General features: G+C 39.1%; 1 non-coding gene across 1 annotated transcript; it reads left to right on the forward strand.

The window, feature by feature from the left end:
- The first annotated feature begins 10928 nt into the window (after positions 1-10928).
- Positions 10929-11032, forward strand: LOC112774343 (small nucleolar RNA R71). Its single transcript, XR_003188837.1, has one exon. It is a non-coding gene; the product is annotated as a small nucleolar RNA R71 (small nucleolar RNA).
- Positions 11033-11246: the final 214 nt, after the last annotated feature.

Below are 11246 nucleotides of genomic sequence, written 5' to 3' on the forward strand. Positions count from 1 at the left end.
CCGGTTTTTAATTCTAAATATTTTTCTAATTTTTTCTACTTTTTTATTACTCTCTCGTAGTACCGGACAGACTTAAATTGGTACTACTGGCTAATTTACCGGTATGCATTTTTGCACAATTTTCCGCAGAAAATCACATTTTCCCACTCGGAAAAATTTACTGAATTTAAATCTCACCGTTAAATTTTAAAATTAAGACTTCTAAATTTTAAACCTATTTTGGGCGATTAATTTATTATTTTATATTATCTAAACAGTTGATTTTAAGTTATGGTTCTTACACAAAGAGTTCCGCAGTCAAGTACTTATGGTGTTTTTGTGTCAAGCTAAGCTTGAGACAAAACATTTAGAGTCACGACTAGGCTTAAGGTGTAAAGAACCCAATAAAAGAAAAGGAGAAGCTGTCTTCAAGGTGAAATTATATAAAGAAACCTCCATAATATCATCTGAATGGAATTCTTAAGTTCTAGACTTTCAATGGTAAGCCCAACAAGCACTGGAATCCATACATGATCACACAATTCGGAGTTCACCCGATCACTTCACTCATTAAAATATCAAGCAATTCTTCAACCCACTCCAATTTAGTGGACTTTATGCATAATTTTTTCTTGCTTCGGGACAAACAAGATCTTAAGTTTGGTGTTGTGATGCATTTGCATCTTTAGTAGTTTTTCATTCTTAATTTCAGTCTATAAGCTAATGATTCTTGTTATTTTAAGTAATCAATTCATGGTTTAGTGTATATTACTTTGAGTGTGTGAATTTCTTTTGTTACAGGAGAATCTTGAAAGAAATCAAGCAAATTCAAGAAGGAAGAAGAGCAAGCATTAGCAACAAGCAAGAAAAGGATGGAAGGAGATAAACAAGAGGAGTTTTTTTTTCTAAAGACATAGCTCCCAGGGGATACCACCTTTCCATGCACCTCACGCCTTCAGCCTTGTGCCTCATGTCCCCCTTTGGTATGCCTCACACCTCTCTTCTTGTGCTTTACGCATCACAACAGAGCCAACATGACTCCACGTTCATCTACTGTGCCTCATGCCTTAACCATGCACCTCACGCAAGCCATTGATCTCACCTTCAGGGGCTGCCCTTCCTCCATGCGCCTCATGCCCCAGCACACACGCTTCACGCATGGCTTCATGCGCCTCATGTAGCAACCAAACAGAGGCCCCCAACTTTGGGCTTGCGCTTCACGTGGATCCCCATGCGCCTTACGCACCATCATGGGCCACTCTTAGGATTGTGGTTCCTTTCTAAATCTCTCACTAATCTCCAATCCTTTAAAGTACCTAAGTTGATGATTAAAGCTTAAACACAAGGCCCATAATTTGAAGCACTGATTGACAATTATGAAGAATTATCGACGGCTTTACTTGGATGAAAAACTATTGAAGGAACATTAATTATTAGTTTAGATTTGATTTGGTTTTAATTTGGTTTTGTTTGAATTCTAAAATAATTAGGTTTAGCGTTAGTATTTATGGTGGAGAAATACTCACGTGTCTCTCGCTTCTCTATTCTCTGGCTCATAGCCATTTTTCAATTTAGAATTTTATTTTTCTTTGCATCATAAGCAACTAATCTCCTTTGTTAAGGTTAGGAGCTATGTTCATTTTTTTATGGATTATTAATCTAAGTGTTTTAATTTATTTGAGGTTTATGCTTTGATCTATTTTATGATAGAGTTTTCATTCTTCATCCCTAAAGATTTAGAATTGTTGAAAAACATTCTAACTCCGTTTTGAATTTTAAATATTGTTTTGGAAAAAGTAATATTGGAATTAGCTTGTGATGGTAATCAGTGGCTAAGAGAAGGGGGTTGAATCTTGGTCTCCTTTTAATTTTGCTTGTAACCTAGCGTTATGTTGAGAACTATGAGTAGAACACAAGAGAGTCATTGATTTTTTCTCCTGATATGGTAGGAGCCAGAACAGAGTTGCTTGCAAGAAGTGTTATAGTGAAATTTTGTCTCCTATACTGCAGAACCAGAAACAGAGAAGAGAATAGAAAATGACACACAGATGTATCCTGGTTCGGCTACCCAGTGCAATGTAGCTTGTATCTACTCTCTGTCACAACAGTGATGGAATTTCACTATCTTTCAATCCAAATTACAATCACCAATTCTCCTTAGGACTCTTTCTATCCAATCCTATTTGGGACAAGTCCAGTTTCTAACCCAAACTGAACTTGACTAGGACTCACCCTACCTTTCAACTGCAAAATGCTAACCCAACATATAAGAAAATTCCCTCAGGATCATGACAACAAAACAGAAATATATACAAAGAATTTATGAGATAACTATAGCTTTTTCTCCAAGTGTAGCTCTCTGTCTTTTTCCACTCAACGACTTTTACATACAAACCTCACCAATTTTCTTTTCACCATTGAAACTCAGACATAATAAACTGAGAAAAAGAAATACACAATAAAAACCATGAAGGAGAATGATGTGAAAAATCGTGATTCACACTTTTCACAACTCCGCACAACTAACCAGCAAGTGCACTGGGTCGTCCAAGTAATACCTTACGTGAGTAAGGGTCGATCCCACAGAGATTGTCGGCTTGAAGCAAGTTATGGTCATCTTGTAAATCTTAGTCAGGCGGATTCAAATGGTTATGAAGTTTTGATAATTAAAAGATAAATAAAACAGAAAATAAGATAAAGGTATTTATGTAATTCATTAGTGGGAATTTTAGATAAGCGTTTGGAGATGCTTTGTTGCTTCTGAACCTCTGCTTTCCTATTGTCTTCTTCCAATCATGCGTGCTCCCTTCCATGGCAAGCTGTAGGATCCTCTCGGATGAAAAATACCAGGTACGATCTCTGCACGGCTAATCAACTGTCGGATTTCTCGTATCGGATGAAAAATACCATGTACAGCTACCGTACGGCTAATCATCTGTCGGTTCTCGCTAGCGTCGGAATAGGATCTCTATATCCTTTTTCACACTATCACTGCACCCAACATTCACAAGTTTGAAGCTCGTCACAGTCATCCCTTCCCAGATCCTACTCGGAATACCACAGACAAGGTTTAGACTTTCCAGATCTTAGGAATGTTGCCAATGGTTCTAGTCTATACCATGAAGATAATAATATCACGGACTCGGTCCGTGTATTAGATACCCAAGAGAATATACTTCGGCTGTTGTCCAATGACTACGTTGAATATCATGTAGACCGCTTGTGGTTGTCAGGCACGCAGATCTTGGCGAAGCGAGTAACGAAGATAGTGGGTGATTGTCACGGGTCACCCCTTCATTCTAACTTAACTGAATTAAGTACAAGAGTATATCTTGGAGAAGAAGTGGGTGTGAATTGAAAGAAAAATAATAGTACTTGCATTAATTCATGAAGAACAGCAGAGCTCCACACCATAATCTATAGGGTGTAGAAACTCCACCGTAGAAAATACATAAGTGAAAAGAGGCCTAGACATGGCCGTGAGGCCAGCCTCTGATGACAGGGCATTTTGGCCAGTTTCACTGACCTTTTCTTTACTGTTTTTAAGGTAGTTTCATGCATTTTCTTAGGAAATAAGCTAGTTTTGGGTAGATATTCACTTACATCTTGATTCAAGCATACATTGTGTACTTTACATGATTTCATGAGAATTTTGCATGAATTATATGATAAATTGGATGATGCATGATCCCATGATTAAGAGCAAGACTTTGATGCACTTTGTTTGATTGATTTCAGGCCAAAAGAAGAAGAGAAGAGCCACGTTAGTAGCTACGTTAGTTACACTAACGTGGGCACTAACGTGGAAGGAAGGAAAGCCACAACGTTAGTGAGAAAAGTTAGTGGCATTAACTTTGAAGAAAGGAAATGGAGCCAACGTTAGTGACACTTAACATTATCACTAACGTTGGACCAAGCTCATAAGTGGCCACATTAGTTGCCACGTTAACTTAGTTAACGTGGCCTCTAACGTTAAGAAGTAAAGGGGAAGCCAACGTTAGTGACATTCAACTTTATCACTAACGTTGGCCAAGTCACAATAAGCCACGTTAACTCCCACGTTAACCTAGTTAACGTGGAAGCTAACGTGAAGAAACAAGGTGGTCGACAACGTTAGTGACACCAAACATTGTCACTAACGTTGGAAGGAACCCACACAAGCCCCAATAAGCCACGTTAACTTCCACGTTAACCTAGTTAACGTGGAAGCTAACGTGAAGAAGGGAGGTGATCGCCAACGTTAGTGACACCCAACATTGTCACTAACGTTGGAATGAGCCACACAAGCCACTATGAGCCACGTTAACTCCCACGTGGAAGTTAACGTGGGCAAAAGTCCCATTATGCAGAAGTAGTGGGTTGCCATTAAGAAGCTTGAGGCACAAGTTGGATATCTATCAAAGCAAATCACTACCCACAATTCTCTCAGTGATACCATGGCAAACCCAAGGGAGGAATCAGAAGAACAAAAAAAAGAGGCACCCATACCAAGTGAGATTTCTATGAAGAAGGAGGAGGTTATGAGAGTATATAAGCCTGAGGCTCCATACCCACAGAGGTTACTAGTGGTGACAAAGGAACATGCAAACTTACTCCCAAAAGACTCAATGCAACATCATGTAGAAGAAAGGGAGGAAGTCAATCAAGGGAGTCCACACTCCAAGGAAACAGAGAGTTGCATAGAGGGTGAGTTCATTGAACCACCAATTCAAGAAGTTCTTGATGAAGAGGATGTTCCAACCATCATACAATACCCAAGTCCTGAAATTAAGGTGGTAAAGGAAATCAACATGAACACTAAAAAAAGGATGGTGACCAAGAAAAGAAGGACAATATTCATGAAGAAGAAAAGGTCAACCAAAAGCCATCCCACCCTACCCCAACAAGCAAGTTTACTCAAGCTAACAACAGAAGAAGGCTTGTTGGGGAGAGGCACTCAAAACAAGGGGCATTAACTGGCTCCTCTTTCCTCTTGAGGTCATTCCTCTTAACAAACTGGAAGAAGAGGAAGAAAGTCGTGAACAACATGTCAAGCTAATGACATTAAAAGAGCGCTTGTTGGGAGGCAACCCAACCGTAGGTAACATTTCCTTGCTTTGCTTAGTTTACTTTCAATAATTTGGCATATGATTGCACTCTAAGTTTGGTGTTGCCATGCAACAATTTGAATTTCAATCTTTACCGGGTACTTGCAACATTCTAGATTGATAGTGGCACACTAAGTTTGGTGTTGCCACTTATTAATGCAATCAAAATTGTCTCTGTTTTACTTCTTGTGCTTTTGTTGTGATCCATAATCTTGCTTGCTGAAACACATGCATACTCACACTTTATTTTAAGACATTCATGATCCATCATAAACCCCGTCACCACTGTTTTAATTGTTGCTTGAGTATAAGCAATCATTCTATGTCTGGTGTGGGAAGGGGAAGAATAGGAAGAAAAGGGCAACAACAATGAAGATAAAATACAAGGTGGTAAAGTTCCTTTCTCCTCTTACTTATTTCCAGCACTTTAATTTGCATGATTGTCTTCTATGTTCTTTGTATGTATGTGTGCTTTCTCCTTGTGAATAAGTATGTCAATTCTGTCTTTTAAACTTTTTATTGATTAAGGCTGTGTTTTCTAGTCTGAATGTCATTACTGCATCCTTACTTTGCTTACTAGTATGCTTGCCCCTTTTGAATCAAATGAAAAGAGAATGAGTGTTTTATAAAAGACCAGAGTAGAGTTCATACTATGGAGTAAGTTCCTGAGTTTGTGGTGTGGTCATAAGTTAGCTAAGTTGGTTCAACCACAAGGTGGGAAGACAACTATCTGTCCTGAATCATATGCTTTGAACACACCCCATGAGACTAGCTAAATAAGAAGATCCTAATAAGAAAAAGGGAAAGAACAATAAAGGTTAAAAAAGAAAAGAAAAAGAGTAAGCAATAAGGCTGGGCACCAATGGTTTTAATCTCGAGGCATGTGTCTGTGGTGCTCCTGTGTGAGGGATCTACTTGGATGAATAAGCTCTTAGGGGTGCCTTATCACTTGGTAACTTGGGTTAACTAACTCGGGATTATCAGCTGAAAGTCCACTATCAAGAGTAACCCTCAATACAGAGCATTTAGTAACCCAAAGAGGTGCTGGACACCAAGGTCTCAAGAAAAGAAAATAAATAAACTATGTGCCTGTGGTGTGTATGTATGGGGGAGAGACTTGAACAAGTAAGTCCTTAGGGGTGCTTCAACACCTAGCACCTTGAACCAACTGGTTCGGGAGTGTTGGCTGAAAGCTTATTTTAAAGAGTTGCCCCCTTACGGAGCACTTAGCTTAAGAACAAAAATAAGCCCTGAAATGACAACAAAAGGATCAATGAATAAAAGTCTCATGGGATGCAATCACAGTGAGTATTCTAGGACATGATAAAGGTCTGAAAGCCAGGAATGAACCTAAGTTGCTATGCATGAAACCACCATAAAACCAGGGACATGACTTCCACAAGAATGACTCATTTCTCTTGGCATTCCATTCATCATTCTCTTGTTCCAGTACTTGCTTAGGGACAAGCAAGCTTTAAGTTTGGTGTTGTGATGACAGGGCATTTTGGCCAGTTTCACTGACCTTTTCTTTACTGTTTTTAAGGTAGTTTCATGCAGTTTCTTAGGAAATAAGCTAGTTTTGGGTAGATATTCACTTACATCTTGATTCAAGCATACATTGTGCACTTTACATGATTTCAGAAGAATTTTGCATGAATTATATGATAAATTGGATGATGCATGATCCCATGATTAAGAGCAAGACTTTGACGCACTTTGTTTGATTAATTTCAGGCTAAAAGAAGAAGAGAAGAGCCACGTTAGTAGCTACGTTAGTTACACTAACGTGGGCACTAACGTGGAAGGAAGGAAAGCCACAACGTTAGTGAGAAAAGTTAGTGGCATTAACTTTGAAGAAAGGAAATGGAGCCAACGTTAGTGACACTTAACATTATCACTAACGTTGGACCAAGCTCATAAGTGGCCACGTTAGTTGCCACGTTAACTTAGTTAACGTGGCCTCTAACGTTAAGAAGTAAAGGGGAAGCCAACGTTAGTGACATTCAACTTTATCACTAACGTTGGCCAAGTCACAATAAGCCACGTTAACTCCCACGTTAACCTAGTTAACGTGGAAGCTAACATGAAGAAACAAGGTGGTCGACAACGTTAGTGACACCAAACATTGTCACTAACGTTGGAAGGAACCCACACAAGCCCCAATAAGCCACGTTAACTCCCACGTTAACCTAGTTAACGTGGAAGCTAACGTGAAGAAGGGAGGTGATCGCCAACGTTAGTGACACCCAACATTGTCACTAACGTTGGAATGAGCCACACAAGTCACTATGAGCCACGTTAACTCCCACGTTAACTTAGTTAACGTGGGCAAAAGTCCCACCTGGCAGCCTGACCATGCATTCTTCAAACACGTATAACTTGAGCCACAAAGCTCTAAATGAGGTGATTCTAGTGGCATTCGAAAGTAGGATTCCAGAGCTTTCCAAGCATATATGGCACTATATGGTTGATACTAAATTTGAGGGAGAAAACCTGCCCCGAAAGTGAAAAGATGAACATGGTATCAACCTGTAGTAAGGCCAGCTGACCTCTTCACCTTCCAAGAAGTGTAACTCAAGTTGTAGAGCTCCAAATGATGCGCTTCCAACAATATATAATAGTATGGGGTGGACACTAAGTTTGAGCTTCAGAAACTGGCAATAATAAAGCCATGATCGCTAGCGTTATTGACACTCAAGTTTTTCATTAACGCTAGCAACTATGCCAGCGACCATGTCCACTTCAAAGGAGCATAACTTGAGCTACAGAGGTCCAATTGAGGTGATTCTAGTTGCGTTAGAAAGCTGATATTCAGAGCTTTCCAACGATATATAATACTCTATAGTGGGCATGAAATTGGAGTACAAACAAGAGGTATCTTTTAAGCCCCAAAAACACCAACTGGGCAGCAAGTGCAACGTTAGACACAATAACTTTAGCACTAACGCCACACTTGTAGCGTTAGTGTGGCTAACTTTAGCACCAACTTTAGCACCTGGACCTCAACTTGACTCACTTCTCTCTCAAGTCCACTTCAAAGCTCAAGCAAGCAAGCCCACAAGTATCAACCAATCAAGGCCACAAGAAGCATCTAGAATAGGAATATTCATTTTATTGTAATTTGCTTTTAATTTCATTTTTGTAAATTAGGAGAGCCTATATAAAGCCCTTAATCTTTACATTGAAAACAAGCTGGGAAAAGGGGGAAATTCTGGAATGGGGATTGAAGAGGGGTCCTCAGACTCCCTCCCCTCATACACTTTTCCTTCTCTTTCTTTTAGTTGTAATTTTCATTTATGAATGTTGAATTTTCAATTTCAGTTTCAATCTTCATCTTTACTTTTCTGCATTTTTTTTCTTTTCTATTTTTGTAGAGCAATCATCAACTAACTCTTTACATTGGGTTAGAGAGCTCTATTGTGATTCAATGGATTAAGTGTAGTTCTTATTCTTCTTCTTCTTTCGTTCCTCTTGATTTTACTAGAGAGCTTTCGATCTTCATCTAATTGGGTAGTAATCTTGGAAAAGAAACTATTCATACTTGGATCTCTTCTGAACCTTGAAAGAGGAATGAAGAGATCATGCTAGAAATGCTTTCTCATGCTGGACCAAATTGGGTGTGGATGGATATGTGACTATAATCCTTCCAACACTTGATTTGGGAAATGCATGTGGTATAATCAGTGACCATACTTCATCTCTTCTCATGAGCAATTGACCAAGGAATTGGCTATTGATCAAGATTTGAGAGATTGAATTCTAAGAAATTGGAATTCGATCAATTAAGATTGCCAAGGAGATCAATGAATGCATTGATTGAGGAAGAGATGAGAATGAACTTGATCCGGAGGATTGCAATATCTCTTGATCCCAATGTTCATTTTATTTTTATTTCTTACATTTACTTTTCTTGCCATTTTACTTTTCTGCACTTTATTGCTTTCTTTACTTTTATGCCATTTACATTCCCTTTTTACTCATCATCCAAATCTGAATCGTCTAACTAGGATAATCAATTAACTATTGATTGCTTAATCCGTTAATCTCTGTGGGATTCGACCTCACTCTATTGTGAGTTTTACTTGACGACAATTCGGTACACTTGCCGAAGGGGAATTTGTTGAGAGACAAGTTTTCCGTGCATCAAGTTTATGCATAAACTTGATGCACGAAAATCTTGTCTCATAACAAATTTCCTTCGGCAAGTGCACCGAATTTGTCGTTAAGTAAAAACTCACAATAGAGTGAGGTCGAATCCCACAAGGATTGATTGATCAAGCAACTTTAATTAGAGGAATGTTCTAGTTGAGCGAATCAGAAATTGAGTTGAGAATTGCAGAAAGTTAAATGTGGGAAAGTAAATGGCAGAAAGTAAATTGCAGAATCTTAAATGGGAATGGGAGAATTGCTCATAAATGTAAATGACAGAAATTAAAGAGAATGGGTAAGATCAGAAATGGGGAGTTCATTGGGCTTAGGAGATGTTGCATTCTCCGGATCAATCTCATTTACATCTCTTCCTCAATCAATGCACTCATTGATCTCCTTGGCAATCTTAAGTGATTGAATTACAATTTCTTGTAATTCAATCTCTCAAATCTTGATCAATAGCCAATTCTTTGGTCAATTGCTCATGAGAAGAGATGAAGTATGGTCACTGATTATACCACATGCATTTCCCAAATCAAGCATTGAGAGGATTATAGTCACATATCCATCCAAACCCAATTTGGTCCAGCATGAGAAAGCATTTCTAGCTTGATCTCTTCATTCCTCTTCCAAGGTTCAGAAGAGATCCAAGTATGAATAGTTTCTTTTCCAAGATAACTACCCAATTGGATGAAGATCGAAAGCTTTCAAGTAAAATCAAGAGAAAAGATAGAAGAAGAATAATGAAAACTAGTATTGATCCATCAAATTACAACAGAGCTCCCTAACCCAATGAAAGGGGTTTAGTTGTTCATAGCTCTGAAAAGTGAAAACAAAGATGGAGAATACATGATGAAAACTAGAAGAGCAGAGAAGTAAAATACAGGAAGTAGTTCTATGCTATTTTCCAACTCCTCGCTTTTGGTTGAGTTAGTTTTACTGCGAAGGTTGTGGCTGGGAATTTGCTTGAATAAATAGCCAATTTGTGTCTCAAGCTTCTTGATGGTAGCATCCTGATTTTGCATATTTGACTGCACTTCCTCTCTGAATGCTTTACTGTCCTAGATATCCTTGCATATGCCTTCAAGTAGATTTTCAATCCTTGAGATTCTTTCATCAAATGATGATAGGTCGGGTTGAGGAGGGTTGTTCTGGCCTTGATATGAATGTGGAGAGGTGTTGTTATTGGGATGTTGATATGGTCTAGATGTGAAATTGTTTGGATTTGGGCGTCTTTGATCAAGGCTTTGGTCTTGTTGATTTTCCCACCCAAATTTTGGGTGATTCCTCCATCCAGGGTTGTAATTCTTAGAGTAAGGATCATGGTTCTGCCTAGGTGAATTCCCAATGTAGTTGGCTTGCTCCTGACTACCCTCCGCTTCTTCATTCACTCCTTCTTGGGTTGTTGATGAAGTGGAGATTGCTGCCACTTGGTTCCTCTCCATCTTCTTGGTGAGGTCAGCCAGCTGTTGGGTAATGAGCTTGTTTTGGGCCAACAGAGCATCTACATTGTTTAGCTCTATTACTCCTCTTGTGTTCCCTCTTTCGGAAGCATAGAAGTAGTCGTTGTCTGCTACTGTTTCAATGACATCTATAGCCTCCTCAATGGTTTTCTTCTTATTCAAAGATCCTCCGGATGAATGGTCTACGGCCTTCTTTGACTCATAAGAGAGCCCTTCATAGAAAATGTGCAGCTGCACCCATTCATTGAACATGTCAGGTGGACACCTCCTTGTCAGGTCTTTAAACCTCTCCCATGCTTCATATAGAGTCTCACCATCTTGTTGCCTGAAGGTTTGGACCTCAGCTCTCAGCCTATTGATTCTTTGAGGAGGGTAAAATCTTGCTAAGAATTTATTCACCACGTCTTCTCAAGTTGTCAAGCTTTCCCTTGGGAAAGATTCCAGCCACTTGGCTGCCTTATCCCTGAGTGAGAATGGAAATAAAAGCAGTCTATAAGTGTCAGGATGAACACCATTAGACTTCACTGTGTAACATATTCTCAGGAAGGTGGTTAAATGTTGATTTGGG

This window comes from Arachis hypogaea, chromosome 18, assembly GCF_003086295.3.
Source record: "Arachis hypogaea cultivar Tifrunner chromosome 18, arahy.Tifrunner.gnm2.J5K5, whole genome shotgun sequence".
Classification (NCBI taxonomy): Eukaryota; Viridiplantae; Streptophyta; class Magnoliopsida; order Fabales; family Fabaceae; genus Arachis; species Arachis hypogaea.